Below are 20991 nucleotides of genomic sequence, written 5' to 3'. Positions count from 1 at the left end.
ATATGCACGGAGACCCCTTACATTATCTGACACCCTCTGACAATCCGATCCCCTATCTCAGATCCCCTTGCCCGACCGGATCACCACGAAGAAGCCATTAAACTCCCTGATACCTTCTCAGAAGATTTACAGGTTTATTGTACAATCTCGGGTTTCGGCAGCTCTCTCTGTTGGGAGAATCCAGAATGAGGGGGCTTAATCTGAAACGTAGAGCAAAACCATTCATCTGATAAATCAGGAAGCACTTTATCACAGAAAGTGTCTTAGAAATCTGGAACTCTTTTCAACAAAAGGCTGAAGATGTTGGGTCAATTCACATATTGAAGACTGACATCGATGGATTTTTCCACGAAAGTGTATCAAGGGATATGTGTCACAGTCGGGTTAATAGAGTTGGTACACAGATAACCCCTGATCTAATTCAATAGCGCAGCAGGTTCGAGGGGCTGAATAGTCTTCTCCTGTCCTCAATTTTCTATGTTTATCAACGTGGAGCTCGATGACAAGTTTTTTGATCAAGTGTTAAATGCAGGAAGGGCTCAGAAAGCCCTTTAATTTCCTTCCTGCACAATTCAAAAGCACTGGACCCAGATGATAAAGAGCAAGAAAGCCTGATTTCAATCACTAGCCTCATGTTTCAGTAATGATGAGCTTTGTTCGTGGCAGCATGGCCGAGCGGTCTAAGGCGCTGGATTTAGGCTCCAGTCTCTGCGGAGACGTGGGTTCGAATCCCACTGCTGTCAGGGTTAGTCGCAATGTTTGTTTTGACGTATTCACAGAAAATCATGGTGGAGTGTGGTCCAGCGGAGAATGCAAAAGAAGCGAAAAGTGCAGCAATGAGAATCATGGACAGTTGCTGCACAAAGGTGGACCATTCGGCCCATCGTGTCCGTGCCGCTTTCAAATGATTGCAGCGTTGCGATTCTATATCATGTACCCAGAGAGACTTTAGCTCTAATCCAGGATTCGTTTCATCAAGGGGACAAGACACGTTTTCATAGGTAAGTGCGGCTCATGTCCGCATCTTTTCCAGCAGAGTGGGACATGGAAATACGCGGTATTTGTATGTCAGTAAAGGTTCGGGGAATGCCGAGATTGTGAGTTCGATTCCCACTTGGAACAAACAATCGTTTTGCTTGTGAACAATTCGAACGGAGTTGAAGGAACAATTGGTCTTCTTCCAACGACATCTCCTTATTGGTGTTGCCATGTGGTTCCTCCGGCCTATCGTGTTCCAATAGCAGATGAGAGGTTAAAAGCAGCGCTTCAGCATTACTTGTTTACAGGAGGGAGGCTGTGGTTTTGGAGCCATAGGCTATGATTTTGATCCATCTACAAAATGTGGGATTTATCTGGAGCTTTAAAACAGCGCCTGAGACGACTCAGACACGATACTTTCCACCCTGCACTTCAGGATCTACTGTTACAGGAATAGAAATACTACAAGCAAGAATAGTACATCTGAAGCACCAATGCTCGCACGGCAGAAGAGTGTTTTGTCCAGTTGGAAACCTGTATGAAAGAACATGCAGCCTGGCAGAGCTGGACGTCCAGCAGATTGAATTTTGTGTGAAGCAGATGATGAGGCTCCTTTTTGCGTGTTCTCTGGGCTTCAGTGTAACAGCTCCAGGGATCAGAATGGCCTACAGGGTGTAAGGTGCTGAGCTCATGTCGCAATCTTCCCTGCAGGCGTGGGTTCCAATCCCAACAATTGAATGATTCTAATAAAGTTGCATGAGTCGCCAGCATAGGGACTTGCACTGATTGAAATGCGAGAAGCCCAGTGTCCAAGTCCCGCATAAAGCGGACAGTTTTAATCAAAAATCTCCAATTCATAAAAAAACATTGAAGAAGACAGAAATATTTCTAATTAATAACTGCCACGAAATCCGATTTACGCTGAAATATTATTCATGTTTCCAATTAACTGCAACAAGCTTGTGCATCAACATATAAACGGGATTTTTTAACCAAACGCAGCCGAACGAATTCTAGCCGTTTTTTGAATCCTGTTCTTCACAGGGAGAGGATTCAAATTCAAAGCAGAAACTTAGATTGTTGAGAGAATGCTCTGCAATCAAGGCGACAACCTGAGCGAGGAAAACCGCAGTGAGTGTCGAGTACAACGGCCTAACCTCCCGCCCAATATTTCTGCAGTCGGCGGGAAGGAAGTAGTGACTGTGGCTCTCAGCGTCACGTGGGAGCAGAACACCAAAAAATATTCATCGAGTTTCATCGAAACAAGAACACAGAAGCAGGCCATTCGGCCCAACTGGTGTCTGCCGGCGTTTATGCTCCACACGAGCCTCCTCCCTCCCTACTTCATCTAAACATATCAGGATACCCCTCTATTCCTGTCTCCCTCATGGGCTTATCTGGCTTCCTCTTCAATGCATCAATATTATTTTCTTCATCTATTCCTTTTCTGAGCACGTCCCACATTCTAACCACTCTCTGGGTAAAGAGGTTTCTGTTGAATTCCCTATTGGAATTATTGGCGACTATTCCTTCTGTTTATATTCATTATCCTGCAGAATATTCGATACTGTTCTCAACATCTTCTGTTACCTTTAATATTAGAATGGTTTAGACTGTTGTAATGGTCGCTGCGATTATTTCCGATTTCATTCATTTAACGCAAATTAAATAATACGAAACTAGCGAAACATGCCCTGTCGAAATTAAACACACCTTGAGTTGCAAACGTAACGTTTCTGGCAACAACTTACAGGTTCTAAATATCTTCGGGTCACAGTTTCTTTTTGCACATAACTGAACCGAAATCATTCAAGGTGTCATATTTCATTTACTGCTACAAAACAAACAATATCTTGCGATTAAGTTTGGTTTCTTAGTTCCTCAGTCTTAAATTCCCCATTTCCAACAACGTTCACCTGAGGAAAGAGGAAGCCTCCGAAAGCTTGTGAATTTAAAATAAAATTGCTGGACTATAACTTGGTGTTGTAAAATGTTTTACAAGTCTTAAAGGGAGCACTGTTTGATCTCCTCATTTATTTCACGTAAGAAACAAACACAAACACAAACACAAACACATGCATTAGATCAGAATCAACTCACAGATGGACTCACAAAGAAAAACACAGCGAGAGACACAGACAGTATCGGGAAACACAGAGAAATCGACAAAAGAAATGGATGACTTCAAAATGGACCCGCATTCCTCAAATTAACCTTCTCTGCTCTTCGGCAGCTCACAGGTATCAGTCCGAAGATGTGTTTGTTTAGCAACGTGGTTCTGCGCCGTGGTTCAGCTGGTCAAAGCGCTTGTTTTTTCAACAGGCGATCGTGCGTTCGACTCCCAGTCGTGTCTTTTTGTTTCCTGAGTGATATTTCGCACTTTGTGAATTTCAGCAACAAAATATCACTGCTCAGTATTTGTATCGGTTGAGAAGCCAACAAGGAAAGGATTCCAGAATTGCAGTGCGGAAGTCCTCTTTCGTTCTGCAGACAGGCCTCTCACAGAAAGTGTCCTGAATACATTTCGCGGTTACTGTTCTGGAGGGCTGATTTTACAAGATTCTTTACTTTCAAACAGCAACCCACCTCCCACCCAAAGATGCGATGCCAAACTGGTATGAGAGCAAGTTTCGGTGTTCAGCTTTTGTCCGCAATGTGCAATTCGGAGAAACTCATTTATAGCACATCTTAGTATCAATGATAATGTCGGGCACAAGACATTTGGGTTGGATCCGTCTCTTGCAATAATTACAAAGGATAATAGATTACAAAGTAAAAAGCCAATCCAATCTCTCAATCTCTCCGTCACATTCTCGGTGAGTGGACGTAAACCAGTAGAAGAAGCGATAACAAAGAACTGAGTAGTTTAGTTTGTTTCATTTTCCTTCAGGCAAGGACAGATGAAGAGAATGATCGCTGTTTCCTGCTAAACAAGTAACTGGAATGAGCATTGTATCTGGTTCCCACGGTACCATCCACGTGTATATCTGATATTTACACAGACACCTTCCTTCCTTACTAATTGTAGGAAACGTTTGGTACGGTTCGATCACACTTCAGAAGGACAGAAACACGAAAAATATAGCCACCGCCTGGTGACATCTTCTAGATGAGAGAAGTTTTAGGTTTGTGGAACCATAGAATCATAGAATTTTACAGCACAGAAGGAGGCCTTTCGGCACGTCGTGCCTGTGCCGGCTCTTCGAAAGTTCAGTCCAGTTTAGTCCCACTTTACCCCGATAGCTCTGCAATTTAGTCCTCTTCACATAAATGTTCAATTCCCGTTTGAAAGATCATGTGCAATCTGCTTCCACCGCCCTATCAGGTGGTGCATCCCATCTCTTAAGAACCCTCTGTGTGGAAAGAAATTCTCCTCAATTCCCCTTTTGACAACTATTTTCAATCTAAGACCTCTGGTTACCGGCCCGCTTGCCAGAGGAAACAGTCTCGCCCTCCTTGCTCTATCACAACCCCTCATGATATTGAATGCCTCTATTAGGTCTCCACTTAACCTTCTCTGCTCTAAGGAGAACAATCGCAGCTTCTCCGATCTCTCCACATAACTGAAGTCCCTCATCCCTGGTATCATCCTGGTAAACTGCCTTTGCACCGTCTCCAAAGCATTTTCATCCTTCCTCAATGGTGGTGCCTAGAATTGAACAACGTACTCCAGCTGAGGCCTAACGAGTAATTGGTAAAGGTTTAGCCTTGACTTTCTTCGTTGGACTATAACCGGGTGTTGTGCATCTCCTTACATTTGTCCACCCCAGTCCATCACCGGCATCTCCACATCGTGGCCACTATCGACACCACAAACTGCCGGCTAAAAGTGGAGAGAATCTCCAAGAAGATCACGCATAAGTTTCTACAGAGCTGAAAGAAAGCAGACAAGATCCCGAAAGGACTACAGATCACGAACCCACTCAAGTCGATATACAACACAGACTACGCTGAGAGAATCTGCCTTTGGACCTCTCGCACACACCGCAACCATCTCAATGGACTCTCTGAGGGTATCGGAGAAGGTAAGAGACAGAGCGTATCAGCGATGATAAGGAGCACATGGAGAATCAAATAGGGTAAGGGGGGATCAGGAGGTATCAGAGGCGAATTGTTCCAGAGTTGGCATCTCCTAAATATTACATTTTCTGACCTTCAACATTTTTAATAACAGCAAAAAATGAATCAGATTGAACCGATAACCTGTCCGTGTCCCATGTGGAGGGAACGAGAAGGTAGAATCGGGAGGGAGTGGAAAATTGGCAACCCTCACGGTTTCCTTTCACACAGCTCAGGGTTGTGTCTGGTTGGAATCTGGAGATAAGAGGTTGCACTTTGAAACTTTTATCACCAAGTGTGAAAAGTAGAACACAAATCGCCCAACGTGGGGCTCGAGCCCACGACCCTGAGATGAAGAATATCATGCTTTCCCGACTGAGCGAGCCGGACCGATTGCCAAAACTCTTCCCATCCTATTATTGCAGAGAGACAGCTGTTGGCTTTGCTGCAGGAGTTCAGTTCGTTCCACAATCTCAGGGTATCTACTTCTGAACACCCGTTTTTTTCATTCTGGAGTTAGTCTGATGTCTTTTAACATTCGTGCAGCCCCGCGCTGAGCAGTATAGGAATATCAGGACAAGGGAAGGCCATTCAGCCCCTCGAACCTGCTGCCCCATTCAATTAGATCATGAGTTGATCTGCAATTCATCTCTGTTTCTCCGCCTTGGAATCATATTCCTTGGTACCCGAACCGAAAAACGATCTATCACTATCAGACTTCAAATTATGAATTGAGCCACAATCCACATCCTTTGGGATGAGAGAGTTCCAGCTTTCGGCCGTATTTTGTATGCGAAAGTGATTCCTGATTTCTTGCATGATTATTCCAGCTCCAATTTCATTTTGGATTCGGCCAACAGAGAGAGAGAAAAAGGCCGTCTTAACCGGAGATTGATCCTTTAAAGATCTCTCACAAATCAACTGAAACCAGTCGGAATGCGAATACCATTTCACTTTTCCAAAATAAAGGGAGTGACATTCATTGTGGAAACAGTCTGATGTCGCTCACTGCAGAAATATCCATGTCAGTGTGATTCAGACTGAAGGAGCTCGCCTGCAACCTTCGAACCTTCTCTGTCAAGAAGTATTCCGACTTCGTTCAAGCCAATCTCGTTTTTTTTGGATATTTTTCAGATGCCTGTTATCCAACCGCAGAATAAATGGTGGAAAATCAGACGCACTCAGCTGGCAATGTTTGCGGTACATTTTCTGCCAGACAAGACACACATTCGAACACAAGAAATGCGAGACAATGAATGTGAAGGTAAAAGGTTGCTTTTGCGTCCTCTAGTGGGTTCAAACCACCAACTTTTCAGTTAGCAGCAGAACGCGCGAACCAATTGCGCCACAGAAATAGAGCTTACAAATGTTCAAGGACTAATTCATCGAGCTGACGCTTCAGGTTGCCGCACTCAATGTAACAGCTTTCTTCCAATCAGTTTACTTTTCCAAAATAAAGGGTGTGCAGCTTGCACGATTGAACATCTGTGCTGTATTATTTCTGAAAATTAAACTCACCTTGCCATTAAACACCTGTCTGTTGAAAGACTCAGTCCGCTCGTGGAAGAGAGGATTGATTTTTGAGCTGTGATTCGCCATTCTCTGTTCCAGTAATATTCAGGTTTGCTGAAAATGAGATGAGATGAAATGAGCAGGACAATCCAGCAGGTCTGTGACACTACACGGTGTCTACAAAGTTGTCTCTTGCACTTACAGTGAAGTGGACGACAATTTTCACTCTTAAACCAGTAATTATTATGTTAAGAAAAAATGTGGCCGAGTAAGACTCGATTTCGGCGCGATGACAAGGGCCGGAGTAAAGTTCAGTTAATGCGATTGCCGAGTGGCGAGAGGGTGGATTTGGAACTCTTGTGCGGCTGCGCTGCACATTGTCCAGATCTGTTTGGAGCGATATTCCCTTCAATTCATCACTTACAGGGACAGTTTGATTCTAAGTTTCTTTTCCCCGGTGGTTGCTGAGATTTCAAAAATAAACGCGACCCGTGCTTAACCCAAACTCGTCACTTACACGTTGATAGATACAAGGCCGTCACACTCTTCACTTCAGTGAGATGAAAGCGGAGAGCGATTTCACGGTCGAATGCAATGGCGAAAAAAACTCATTCAATGAAAGTGCAGGTCATTGAGGGGCCTTTAAAGTCCTGATTGTTTGCACTGAACTTCTTCCCAAAGCGTTTGAGATTCAGGGGGAGTGATTTAGGGACTTCTTTTCCCGCTTTGCAAAAGTTTCAACCGCAGGTCAAGATCAAAAGTCGAGGGCAGAATGAGACGCCTTCCTGAAATTTTGAGAACTCGGGAAGCAGACTTTAGAGCAAGGTTCTGTTTATTGTGAAAAAGCAAATAAAACATTCATTCCGGAACGAGCGAGAATCCTATCAGCTCTAAAAGCAACGGTTACCCGTGATTTGTGCAAGCAGCCTTCTGGTGACGCAATAAGTAATGTAGCAATAAGCAGGAAGTTGAAAAGTGGGAATTGATAGATTAAGCGAGTGGGCAAAACTGCGGCAAATAGAGTTCAATGTGTGGGAGGGCGAGGTCATCCACTTTAAATATGAGAAAGATAAATCAGAGTATTTTCTAAATGGTGAGAATCCAGAAACTGTGGAGGAGCAGAGAGATTTCGGGACCCATGTACAGAAACCGCTACCAGCCAGCGTACAGGTAAAAAATTAATTAAACAGACGAATGTGCCATTAGTCGGGCCGGTTTGCTCATTTGCATATAGTATACCGTAATGTCTTGATCACGGATTCGATTCTTGTAATTTAATTTATTTATTTCGGATTTTTGTAACTTTTAAAATGGAAGCTTCACACAAAAAACAACAGACAAATTCAAGGGGACAGTTTTTTGAATAACATCCATTGTAACTTTGCCCCGGGGCCGGAGAAACACGTCTTTTTTTTTTTTGCCTTTCTCCGGTTTGCAGATAAACGTTTAACTCGCGGCCTTTTCCCATTAATGATCAGCAGCAGCAACAGACAGACTGAGCGGGTCTGACCGCCCCGAGATGTGGAAAAGGCATCAATTTCGAACAAATGCATCAAATCAAAAAGTCACCCAGCACCGAGAGAGAAAAAACCAAGAGAAAAAGGCAGAATGTCACAGAGAAATAAAAGCCAAATACAGACGATATGAATATTTCCCATCCTTGATGCCTTTCTATTCCCTCCACAATTCTTCAGTGGCGGGTGTCAAATTTTGCTGTAAATAAGTGCGAGAATCGAATCAAGGAAGAAGAAACGAAACAACCATAAACTGCCGAAACTCGGGATTGAACCAAGGAACTTCAGATCTTTCGTCCAACGCTCTCCTAACTGAAATATTTCGACGACACATCCAACCTTTGCTTTGTGTCATTGTCGTGGAAGAAAATATAACCCCAGGAGGAATTGCCCCTCCTGTTCATTCCACAATTCATTTTTAAACATCGAACTGATATATACACACCCACAGTTCATATTTTAACATCGCACTCATATATACTGACCCAAAGTGCAGGTATAAATGTCGAACTCAAATATACACACCCACAGTTCATATCTAAGCATCGCTGTCATACATAAACTCCCAAAGTTTATAAATCGATAGCGCACTAATAGATCCACACCCAGTTTAACGGCCGTCGATCGGGACCGACTGCCAATAGAGCAATCAGGGTGGGAGCGGCGGCAGCAACAGCGACCGAACAAACTCTGGATCTCATCCTTTACACAGACCGGGAGTTTCACCTGTGAAGTTACACCGTACTTTGATAGCAGGGACGGTAATGGGAACTGACAAGGCATCAGTGGGTCTAATGGCTTCTTGGTGGCGATCCATTGGGGCAAGGGCATCTCAGAGAGGGGAAGAGACAGTCAGAGGGCATCAGAGAGTGTTACGGGGTTCAGAGAGGGGAGCGGGCAGTCAGAGGGTGTCAGAGAGTTTATTGAGATCTCGCAGAGAAGAAAGACTGCCAGAGGGTATCAGAGAGTGTAAGGACGCTCAGGGCGTATCAGGGGGTGAGGGGCACTCAGCGTGTATCAGAGAGTGTAAAGGGCGCTGACAAGGTTCAAAGAGGATAATGGACTCTCTGAGGGTATCAGAGAAGATAAGGAGCTCAGGGAGAATCAAAGAGGGTAACGTGGGCTCAGGAGGTATCAGAGAGGCGAATGGATCCAGAGTTGGCATCTTCTAAATATTACACTTCCTAACCATCAACATTTTTAATAACAGCATAAATGAAGCCGATTGAAACGGTATCGGCCTTGTCCCATGTGGAGGGAATGAGAAGATAGTATCGGGAGGGGCTGGATATTTGGCAACGCTCACGGTTTCCTTTCACACAGCTCAGTGTTGTGTCTGTTGATATAACTGGATTTCTTGAACTGGAGATAAGAGGTTGCACTTTGAACCTTTCATCACCCATTGTGAAAAAAAGAACACAAAACGCCCAATGTGTGGTTTAAACCCACGACCCTGAGATTAGGAATTTCGTGCTTTACCGACTGAGCGAGCCGGGCCAGCGGCAGGGCTCCTTCTCATCCTATTATTGCAGAGAGGCAGGTGGTGACGTTGCTGTAGGGGTTCAGTTTGTCCGACAATCCCAAGGTGGGTGAATCTCAACACCCGATTTTCATTCTCGAGTCAGTCTGATGCCTTTTACCAGTCGTCCAGATCCGCGTTGAGCAGGAGAGGAAAATCGGGACAGGAGAAGACCATTCAGCCCCTCGAACCTGCTGTGTCATTCAATTAGATCATGAGGTGACCATTAATTCATCAATGTTTCCCCGCCTTGTCTCATATCCCTTGGTAACCGAAACGGAAAAAGATCTATCAATATCAGATTTGAAAATTTGAATTGAGCCTCAATCCATATCCTTTGGGATGAGAGAGTTCCAGCTTTCGGCCGTATTTTGTTTGCTAAAGTGATTCCTGATTTCTTGCCTGATTAGTCCAGCTCCAATTTTATTTTGGATTCGGCCAACAGAGAGAGAGAGAAAAAGGCCGCCTTAACCTGCGATTGATCATTTAACGATCTCTAACAAATCAACTGAAAACTGTCGGAATGTGAATACCATTTCACTTTTCCAAAATAAAGGGAGTGACATTCATTGTGGAAACAGTCTGATGTCGCTCACTGCAGAAATATCCATGTCAGTGTGATTCAGTCTGAAGGAGCTCGCCTGCAACCTTCGAACATTCTCTGTCAAGAAGTATTCCGACTTCGTTGAAGCTAATCTCGTTTTTTTTGGATATTTTTCCGATGCCTGTGATCCAACCGCAGAATAAATGGTGGAAAATCAGACGCAATACAGCTGGCAATGTTTGGGGTACATTTTCTGGCAGACGAGACACACATTCGAACCGAAGAAATGCGAAACAATGAATGTTAACGTAAAATTTCGCTTCAGCGTCCCCGGGTGGGTTCAAACCACCAACTTTTCAGTTAGCAGCCGAACGCGCGAACCAATTGCGCCACAGAAACAGAACTTGCAAATGTTCAAGGACTAATTCATCGAGCTGACGCTTCAGGTTGCCGCACTCAATGTAACAGCTTTCTTCCAATCAGTTTACTTTTCCAAAATAAAATGTGTGCAGCTTGCACGAGTCAAAATCTGTGCTGTATTATTTCTGAAAATTAAACTCACCTTGCCATTAAACACTTGTATGTTGAAAGACTCAGTCCGCTCGTGGAAGAGAGGATTGATTTTTGAGCTGTGATTCGCCAATCTCTGTTCCAGTAATATTCAGGTTTGCTGAAAATGAGTTGAGATGAAATGAGCAGGACAAACCAGCAGGTCTGTGACACTACACGGTGTCTACAAAGTTGTCTCTTGCACTTACAGTGAAGTGGACGACAATTTTCACTCTTCAACCAGGAATTATTATTTTCAGAAAAAATGTGGCCGAGAAAGACTCGATTTCAGCGCGGTGACACGGGCCGGAGCAAAGTTCAGTTAATGCGATTGCCGAGTGGCGAGAGGTTGGATTTGGAACTCCTGTGCGGCTGCGCTGCACATTGTCCAGATCTGTTTGGAACGATATTCCCTTCAATTCATCAGTTACAGGGACAGTTTGATTCTAAGTTTCTTTTCCCCGGTGCTTGGTGTGATTTCAGAAATAAACGCGACCCGTGCTTAACCCAAACTCGTCACTAACACGTTGACCGATACAAGGCGGCCACACTCTGCACTTCAGTGAGATGAAAGCCGACAGCGATTTCACGTCGATTCCAATGGCGAAAAAAAGTCATTCAATGAAAGTGCAGGTCATTGAGGTGCCTTTAAATTCCTGATTGTTTACACAGAACTTCTTCCCAACGCGTTTGAGATACACGTGGGGCGATTTGGGGACTTCTTCTCCCTCTTTGCAAAAGTTTCATCCGCAGCACAAGATCAAAAGTCGAGGGCAAAATGAAACGATTTGCTGAAATTTGAGAACCAGAGAACCAGAATTTAGAGCAAGGTTCTGTTCATTGAGAAAAAGCAGATGAAACATTCATTCCGGAACGATGCAGAATCCTCTCAGCTCTAAAGGCAACGGTTAACCCGTGTTTTGAACACGCAGCCTTCTGGTGACGCAGGAAGAAACGCAGATGGTAGCAGGAAATTGAAAAGTGGGAATTGATAGATTAAGTGTGTGGACAAAACTGTGGCAAATAGAGTTCAATGTGGGGGAGACCGAGGTCATACACTTTAAATCTAAGAAAGATAAATCAGAGTATTTTCTAAATGGTGAGAAACTCGGTGCTGTGGAGGAGCAGAGAGATTTAGGGGTCCAAGTACAGAAATCGCTGCAGGTACAAAAATTAATTAAACAGCCTAATGTGCCGTTGGTACGGACGGTGAACTCGTTTGCAAAGAGTATACTGTAACATAATGATCACGGACACGATTCTTGTAATTTACTTTATTTATTTCGCGTTTTTGTAACTTTTGAAATCGAAGCTTTAAAAAGAAAATCCACAGAAAAATTCACGGGGACCGTTTTTGAATTACATCCGTTGTAACTTTGCCCCTGGGCAGGATAAACACGTCTTTCTTTTGATTTGTCTTTCTCCAATTTGCAGTTAAACGTTTAACTCGCGGCCTGTTCCCATTAATGATCATCAGCAGCAACAGACAGACAGAGCGGGTCTGACCGCCCCGAGATGTGGAAAATGGAACAGTTTCGGACAAATCAAATAGTCACCTGGCACCGAGAGAGACAAAACCAAGAGAAAAAGGCAGAAGGTAACAGTGAAATAACAGCCAAATACAAACGATATAAATAATTCCCATCCTTGATGTCTCTCTATTCAATCCCCAATCCTTCAGTGGCGGGAATTAAATTTCACTGCAAATAAATCCGAGAATCGAAGCAAGGAAGAAGAAAGCAAACAAACAAAAACTGCCGAAACTCGGGATTGAACCAAGGACCTTCAGATCTTCAGTCTAACGCTCTCCCAACTGAGCTATTTCGGCTGTATACCCAACGATTACTTTGTGTTATTGTCGTGGAAGAAAATATAACCCCAGGAGGAATTGCCCCTCCTGTTCATTGCAAAATTCATATATAAACATCGTACTCGTAGAGATACACCCACAGTTCATATATAAACATCGCTGTCATACGTAAACTACCAAAGTTTATAAATCAACAGCGCACTCATACATCCACACCCAGTTTGTGGGAGGAAGATCGGTACCGACCGCCGATCGAGCTCTCAGAGGCGGAAGCAGCAGCGACCAATCAAACTCTTGATCTCATCCTGAACACAGACCGGTCGATCCACCTGTGAAGTTACACCGCACTTTGATAGCAGGGACGGTAATTGCTTCTGAGAAGGCCTCAGGGCGTCTAATCACTTCTTATTGGCGATCCATTGTGGCAAGGGCATCTCAGAGAGGGGAATGTACTATCAGAGGGCATCAGAGAGTGTAAGGGGGCTCAAAGAGGAGAGCGGGCAGTCAGATGGCATCAGAGAGTGTTTTAAGATCTGAGAGAGGGGAAGGACTGCCGAGTATGGGAGAGTGTAAGGCGGCTCAGGGCGCATCTGTGTAAGGGGCAATCAATAGGTATCAGAGCAGGTGAATGGCGCTGACACGGTTCAAAGTGGATTATGGAATCTCTGAGGGTATCGGAGAAGGGAAGAGACAGAGCGTATCAGCGATGATAAGGAGCACAGGGAGAATCAAATCGGGTTCGGGGGGATCAGGAGGTATCAGAGAGGCGAATTGTTCCAGCGTTGGCATCTCCTAAATATTACATTTTCTGACCTTCAACATTTTTAATAACAACAAAAAGTGAATCCAATTGAACCGATAACCTGTCCGTGTCCCATGTGGAGGGAACGAGAAGGTAGAATCGGGAGGGAGTGGATATTTGGCAACGCTCACGGTTTCCTTTCACACAGCGCAGGGTTGTGCCTGTTTCGAATCTGGAGACAAGAGGTTGCACTTTAAAAATTTTATCACCGAGTGTGAAAAGTAGAACACAAATCGCCCAACGTGGGGCTCGAACCCACGACCCTGAGATTAAGAGTCTCATGCTCTACCGACTGAGCTAGCCGGGCCGACTACTGAATTTCTTCCATTCTTATTATTGCAGAGAGACAACTGTTGGCTTTGCTTCAGGATTTCAGTTCGTTCCACAATCTCAGGGTATCGACTTCTGAACACCCGTTTTTTTCATTCTGGAGTTAGTCTGATGTCTTTTACCATTCGTCCAGCCCCGCGCTGAGCAGTATAGGAACATCGGGACAAGAGAAGGCCATTCAGCCCCTCGAACCTGCTGCCCCATTCAATTCGATCATGAGTTGATCTGCAATTCATCTCTGTTTCTCCGTCTTGGCCTGATATTCCTTGGTACCCGAATCGAAAAACGATCTATCAATATCAGACTTCAAATTATGAATTGAACCACAATCCACATCCTTTGGGATGAGAGAGTTCCAGCTTTCGACCGTATTTTGTTTGCTAAAGTGATTCCTGATTTCTTGCATGATTAGTCCAGCTCCAATTTCATTTTGGATTCGGCCAACAGAGAGAGAGATAAAGGCCGTCTTCACCGGAGATTGATCCTTTAGCGATCTCTCACAAATCAACTGAAACCAGTCGGAATGTGAATACCATTTCACTTTTCCAAAATAAAGGGAGTGACATTCATTGTGGAAACAGTCTGATGTCGCTCACTGCAGAAATATCCATGTCAGTGTGAAGGTGCTCGCTTGCAACCTTCGAACCTTCTCTGTCAAGAAGTATTCCGACTTCGTTCAAGCCAACCTCGTTTTTTTGGATATTTTTCATATGCCTGTTATCCAACCGCAGAATAAATGGTGGAAAATCAGACGCACTCAGCTGGCAATGCTTGCGGTACATTTTCTGGCAGACAAGACACACATTCGAACCCAAGAATTTGCGAGACAATGAATGTTAAGGTAAAAGGTTGCCTTCGTGTCCTCTAACGACCAACTTTACAGTTCGCAGCGAATCGCGCTAACCAATTGCGCCACAGAAACAGAACTTGCAAATGTTCAAGGACTAATTCATCGAGCTGACGCTTCAGGTTGCCGCACTCAATGTAACAGCTTTCTTCCAATCAGTTTACTTTTCCAAAATAAAATGTGTGCAGCTTGCACGAGTGAAAATCTGTGCTGTATTATTTCTGAAAATTAAACTCACCTTGCCATTAAACACCAGTATGTTGAAAGACTCAGTCCGCTCGTGGAAGAGAGGATTGATTTTTGAGCTGTGATTCGCCATTCTCTGTTCCAGTAATATTCAGGTTTGCGGAAAATGAGATGAGATGAAATGAACAGGACAAACCAGCAAGGCTGTGACACTACACGGTGTCGACAAAGTTGTCTCTTGCACTTACAGTGAAGTGGACGACAATTTTCACTCTTAAACCAGTAATTATTATGTTAAGAAAAAATGTGGCCGTGAAAGACTCGATTTCAGCGCGGTGACACGGGCCAGAGTAAAGTTCAGTTCATGCGATTGCCGAGTGGCGAGAGGGTGGATTTGGAACTCCTGTGCGGCTGCGCTGCACATTGTCCAGATCTGTTTGGAGCGATGTTCCCTTCAATTCATCACTTACAGGGACAGTTTGATTCTAAGTTTCTTTTTCCCGGTGCTTGGTGAGATTTCAGAAATAAACGCGACCCGTGCTTAACCCAAACTCGTCACTAACACGTTGACCGATACAAGGCGGCCACACTCTGCACTTCAGTGAGATGAAAGCCGACAGCGATTTCTCGTCGATTCCAACGGCGAAAAAAAGTCATTCAATGAAAGTGCAGGTCATTGAGGTGCCTTTAAATTCCTGATTGTTTACACAGAACTTCTTCCCAAAGCGTTTGAGATACACGTGGGGCGATTTGGGGACTTCTTCTCCCTCTTTGCAAAAGTTTCATCCGCAGCACAAGGTCAAAAGTCGAGGGCAAAATGAAACGATTTGCTCAAATTTGAGATCCAGAGAAACAGAATTTAGAGCAAGGTTCTGTTTATTGAGAAAAAGCAGATGAAACATTCATTCCGGAACGATACAGAATCCTATCAGCTCTAAAGGCAACGGTTACCCCGTGTTTTGAACACGCAGCCTTCTGGTGACGCAGGAAGTAATGCAGATGGTAGCAGGAAATTGAAAAGTGGGAATTGATAGATTAAGTGTGTGGATAAAACTGTGGCAAATAGTGTTCAATGTGGGGGAGACCGAGGTCATACACTTTAAATCGAAGAAAGATAAATCAGAGAATTTTCTAAATGGTGAGAAACTCGGTGCTGTGGAGGAGCAGAGAGATTTAGGGGTCCAAGTACAGAAATCGCTGCAGGTACAAAAATTAATTAAACAGCCTAATGTGCCGTTGGTGCGGCCGGTGAACTCGTTTGCAAAGAGTATACCGTAATATCATGATCAAGGATTCGATTCTTGCAATTTACTTTATTTATTTCGCGTTGTTGTAACTTTCAAAATCGAAGCTTTACAAAGAAAATCCACAGACAAATTCACGGGGACCGTTTTTTGAATTACATCCATTGTAACTTTGCCCCTGGGCCGGAGAAACACGTCTTTCGCTTTATTTGTCTTTCTCCAATTTGCAGATAAACGTTTAACTCGCGGCCTGTTCCCATAAATGATCATCAGCAGCAACAGACAGACAGAGCGGGTTTGACCGCCCCGAGATGTGGAAAATGGAGCAGTTTCGGACAAATCAAATAGTCACCTGGCACCGAGAGAGACAAAACCAAGAGAAAAAGGCAGAAGGTAACAGAGAAATAACAGACAAATACAAACGATATAAATAATTCCCATCCTTGATGTCTCTCTATTCAATCCCCAATCCTTCAGTGGCGGGAATTAAATTTCACTGCAAATAAATCCGAGAATCGAAGCAAGGAAGAAGAAAATAAACAAACAAAAACTGCCGAAACTCGGGATTGAACCAAGGACCTTCAGATCTTCAGTCTAACGCTCTCCCAACTGAGCTATTTCGGCTCTGTACCCAACGATTACTTTGTGTTATTGTCGTGGAAGAAAATATAACCCCAGGAGGAATTGCCCCTCCTGTTCATTCCACAATTCATATATAAACATCGTACTCGTAGAGATACACCCACAGTTCATATATAAACATCGTTGTCATACGTAAACTACCAAAGTTTATAAATCAACAGCGCACTCATACATCCACACCCAGTTTGTGGGAGGAAGATCGGTACCGACCGCCGATCGAGCTCTCAGAGGCGGAAGCAGCAGCGACCGATCAAACTCTTGATCTCATCCTTAACACAGACCGGTAGATCCACCTGTGAAGTTACACCGCACTTTGATAGCAGGGACGGTAATTGCTTCTGTGAAGGCCTCAGGGCGTCTCATCGCTTCTTAGTGGCGATCCATTGTGGCAAGGGCATCTCAGAGAGGGGAAGGTACGATCAGAGGGCATCAGAGAGTGTAAGGGGGCTCAAAGAGGAGAGTGGGAAGTCAGATGGCATCAGAGAGTGTATTAAGATCTGAGAGAGGGGAAGGACTGCCGAGTATGGGAGAGTGTAAGGCGGCTCAGGGCGCATCTGTGTAAGGGGCAATCAATAGGTATCAGAGCAGGTGAATGGCGCTGACAAGGTTCAAAGTGAATCATGGACTCTCTGAGGGTATCGGAGAAGGTAAGAGACAGAGCGTATCAGCGATGATAAGGAGCACAGGGAGAATCAAATGGGGTAAGGGGGGATCAGGAGGTATCAGAGAGGCGAATTGTTCCAGCGTTGGCATCTCCTAAATATTACATTTTCTGACCTTCAACATTTTTAATAACAACAAAAAGTGAATCCAATTGAACCGATAACCTGTCCGTGTCCCATGTGGAGGGAACGAGAAGGTAGAATCGAGAGGGAGTGGATATTTGGCAACGCTCACGGTTTCCTTTCACACAGCTGAGGGTTGTGCCTGTTTCGAATCTGGAGACAAGAGGTTGCAGTTTAAAAATTTTATCACCGAGTGTGAAAAGTGGAACACAAATCGCCCAACGTGGGGCTCGAACCCACGACCCTGAGATTAAGAGTCTCATGCTCTACCGACTGAGCTAGCCGGGCCGACTGCTGAAATTCTTCCCATCTTATCATTGCAGAGAGACAGCTGTTGGCTTTGCTGCAGGAGTTCAGTTCGTTCCACAATCTCAGGGTATCGACTTCTGAACACCCGTTTTTTCATTCTGGAGTTTGTCAGATGTCTTTTACCATTCGTCCAGCTCCGCGCTGAGCAGTATCGGAACATCGGAACAAGAGAAGGCCATTCAGCCCCTCGAACCTGCTGCCCCATTCAATTGGATCATGAGTTGATCTGCAATTCATCTCTGTTTCTCCGTCTTGGACTCATATTCCTTGGTACCCGAATCGAAAAACGATCTGTCAATATCAGACTTCAAATTATGAATTGAACCACAATCCACATCCTTTGGGATGTGAGAGTTCCAGCTTTCGGCCGTATTTTGTTTGCTAAAGTGATTCCTGATTTCTTGCATGATTAGTCCAGCTCCAATTTCATTTTGGATTCGGCCAACAGAGAAAGAGAAAAAGGCCGTCTTCACCGGAGATTGATCCTTTAGCGATCTCTCACAAATCAACTGAAACCAGTCGGAATGTGAATACCATTTCACTTTTCCAAAATAAAGGGAGTGACATTCATTGTGGAAACAGTCTGATGTCGCTCACTGCAGAAATATCCATGTCAGTGTGAAGGAGCTCGCTTGCAACCTTCGAACCTTCTCTGTCAAGAAGTATTCCGACTTCGTTCAAGCCAACCTCGTTTTTTTGGATATTTTTCATATGCCTGTTATCCAACCGCAGAATAAATGGTGGAAAACCAGACGCACTCAGCTGGCAATGCTTGCGGTACATTTTCTGGCAGACAAGACACACATTCGAACCCAAGAATTTGCGAGACAATGAATGTTAAGGTAAAAGGTTGCCTTCGTGTCCTCTAACGACCAACTTTTCAGTTCGCAGCGAAACGCGCTAACCAATTGCGCCAGAGAAACAGAACTTGCAAATGTTCAAGGACTAATTCATCGAGCTGACGCTTCAGGTTGCCGCACTCAATGTAACAGCTTTCTTCCAATCAGTTTACTTTTCCAAAATAAAATGTGTGCAGCTTGCACGAGTCAAAATCTGTGCTGTATTATTTCTAAAAATTAAACTCACCTTGCCATTAAACACCTGTATGTTGAAAGACTCAGTCCGCTCGTGGAAGAGAGGATTGATTTTTGAGCTGTGATTCGCCATTCTCTGTTCCAGTAATATTCAGGTTTGCGGAAAATGAGATGAGATGAAATGAGCAGGACAAACCAGCAGGTCTGTGACACTACACGGTGTCTACAAAGTTGTCTCTTGCACTTGCAGTGAAGTGGACGACAATTTTCACTCTTAAACCAGTAATTATTATGTTAAGAAAAAATGTGGCCGTGAAAGACTCGATTTCAGCGCGGTGACATGGGCCAGAGTAAAGTTCAGTTAATGCGATTGCCGAGTGGCGAGAGGGTGGATTTGGAACTCCTGTGCGGCTGCGCTGCACGTTGTCCAGATCTGTTTGGAGCGATATTCCCTTCAATTCATCACTTACAGGGACAGTTTGATTCTAAGTTTCTTTTTCCCGGTGCTTGGTGAGATTTCAGAAATAAACGCGACCCGTGCTTAACCCAAACTCGTCACTAACACATTGACCGATACAAGGCGGCCACACTCTGCACTTCAGTGAGATGAAAGCCGACAGCGATTTCTCGTCGATTCCAATGGCGAAAAAAAGTCATTCAATTAAAGTGCAGGTCATTGAGGTGCCTTCAAATTCCTGATTGTTTACACAGAACTTCTTCCCAAAGCGTTTGAGATACACGTGGGGCGATTTGGGGACTTCTTCTCCCTCTTTGCAAAAGTTTCATCCGCAGCACAAGATCAAAAGTCGAGGGCAAAATGAAACGATTTGCTGAAATTTGAGAACCAGAGAACCAGAATTTAGAGCAAGGTTCTGTTTATTGAGAAAAAGCAGATGAAACATTCATTCCGGAACGATACAGAATCCTATCAGCTCTAAAGGCAACGGTTACCCCGTGTTTTGAACACGCAGCCTTCTGGTGACGCTGGAAGTCACGCAGATGGTAGCAGGAAATTGAAAAGTGGGAATTGATAGATTAAGTTTGTGGACAAAACTGTGGCAAATAGAGTTCAATGTGGGGGAGACCGAGGTCATACACTTTAAATCTAAGAAAGATAAATCAGAGTATTTTCTAAATGGTGAGAAACTCGGTGCTGTGGAGGAGCAGAGAGATTTCGGGGTCGCTGCAGGCACAAAAATTAATTAAACAGCCTAATTTACCGTTGGTACGGCCGGTTAACTCGTTTGCAAAGAGTATACTGTAACATAATGATCACGGACTCGATTCTTGTAATTTACTTTATTTATTTCGCGTTTTTGTAACTTTTGAAATCGAAGCTTTAAAAAGAAAATCCACAGAAAAATTCACGGGGACCGTTTTTTGAATTCCATCCGTTGTTACTTTGCCCCTGGACAGGATAAACACGTCTTTCCTTTTATTTGTCTTTCTCCAATTTGCAGATAAACGTTTAACTCGCGGCCTGTTCCCATTAATGATCATCAGCAGCAACAGACAGACAGAGCGGGTCTGACCGCCCCGAGATGTGGAAAATGCATCAGTTTGGGACAAATCAAATAGTCACCTGGCACCGAGAGGGACAAAACCAAGAGAAAAAGGCAGAAGGTAACAGTGAAATAACAGCCAAATACAAACGATATAAATAATTCCCATCCTTGATGTCTCTCTATTCAATCCCCAATCCTTCAGTGGCGGGAATTAAATTTCACTGCAAATCAATCCGAGAATCGAAGCAAGGAAGAAGAAAGTAAACAAACAAAAACTGCCGAAACTCGGGATTGAACCAAGGACCTTCAGATCTTCAGTCTAACGCTCTCCCAACTGAGCTATTTCGGCTCTGTACCCAACGATTACTTTGTATTATTGTCGTGGAAGAAAATATAACCCCAGGAGGAATTGCCCCTCCTGTTCATTCCACAATTCATATATAAACATCGTACTCGTAGAGATGCTCCCACAATTCATATATAAACATCGTTGTCATACGTAAACTACCAAAGTTTATAAATCAACAGCGCACTCATACATCCACACCCAGTTTGTGGGAGGAAGATCGGTACCGACCGCCGATAGAGCTCTCAGAGGCGGAAGCAGCAGCGACCGATCAAACTCTTGATCTCATCCTTAACACAGACCGGCAGATCCACCTGTGAAGTTACACCGCACTTTGACACTTTGATAGCAGGGACGGTAATTGCTTCTGAGAAGGCCTCAGGGCGTCTAATCGCTTCTTAGTGGCGATCCATTGTGGCAAGGGCATCTCAGAGAGGGCAAGGTACTATCAGAGGGCATCAGAGAGTGTAAGGGGG

General features: G+C 44.2%; 6 non-coding genes across 6 annotated transcripts; 1 reads left to right on the top strand and 5 right to left on the bottom strand.

Annotated features, from left to right (window-relative positions):
* Positions 1-661: 661 nt before the first annotated feature.
* Positions 662-743, top strand: trnal-uag (transfer RNA leucine (anticodon UAG)). Its single transcript has one exon. It is a non-coding gene; the product is annotated as a tRNA-Leu (tRNA).
* Positions 744-12430: 11687 nt separating this feature from the next.
* trnaf-gaa (transfer RNA phenylalanine (anticodon GAA)) lies at positions 12431-12503 on the bottom strand. The gene has a single exon. It is a non-coding gene; the product is annotated as a tRNA-Phe (tRNA).
* Positions 12504-13521: 1018 nt separating this feature from the next.
* trnak-cuu (transfer RNA lysine (anticodon CUU)) lies at positions 13522-13594 on the bottom strand. Its single transcript has one exon. It is a non-coding gene; the product is annotated as a tRNA-Lys (tRNA).
* Positions 13595-16445: 2851 nt separating this feature from the next.
* trnaf-gaa (transfer RNA phenylalanine (anticodon GAA)) lies at positions 16446-16518 on the bottom strand. Its single transcript has one exon. It is a non-coding gene; the product is annotated as a tRNA-Phe (tRNA).
* A 1018-nt stretch (positions 16519-17536) lies between these two features.
* On the bottom strand, positions 17537-17609 carry trnak-cuu (transfer RNA lysine (anticodon CUU)). Its single transcript has one exon. It is a non-coding gene; the product is annotated as a tRNA-Lys (tRNA).
* Positions 17610-20445: 2836 nt separating this feature from the next.
* On the bottom strand, positions 20446-20518 carry trnaf-gaa (transfer RNA phenylalanine (anticodon GAA)). The gene has a single exon. It is a non-coding gene; the product is annotated as a tRNA-Phe (tRNA).
* Between the last annotated feature and the right edge of the window lie 473 nt (positions 20519-20991).

The sequence above is a fragment of the Heptranchias perlo genome, unplaced genomic scaffold (assembly GCF_035084215.1).
Source record: "Heptranchias perlo isolate sHepPer1 unplaced genomic scaffold, sHepPer1.hap1 HAP1_SCAFFOLD_73, whole genome shotgun sequence".
In the NCBI taxonomy this organism is placed as follows: Eukaryota; Metazoa; Chordata; class Chondrichthyes; order Hexanchiformes; family Hexanchidae; genus Heptranchias; species Heptranchias perlo.
The sequence above is the reverse complement of the archived record's forward strand: the minus strand, read 5'-3'. Positions and strand labels throughout refer to the sequence as shown.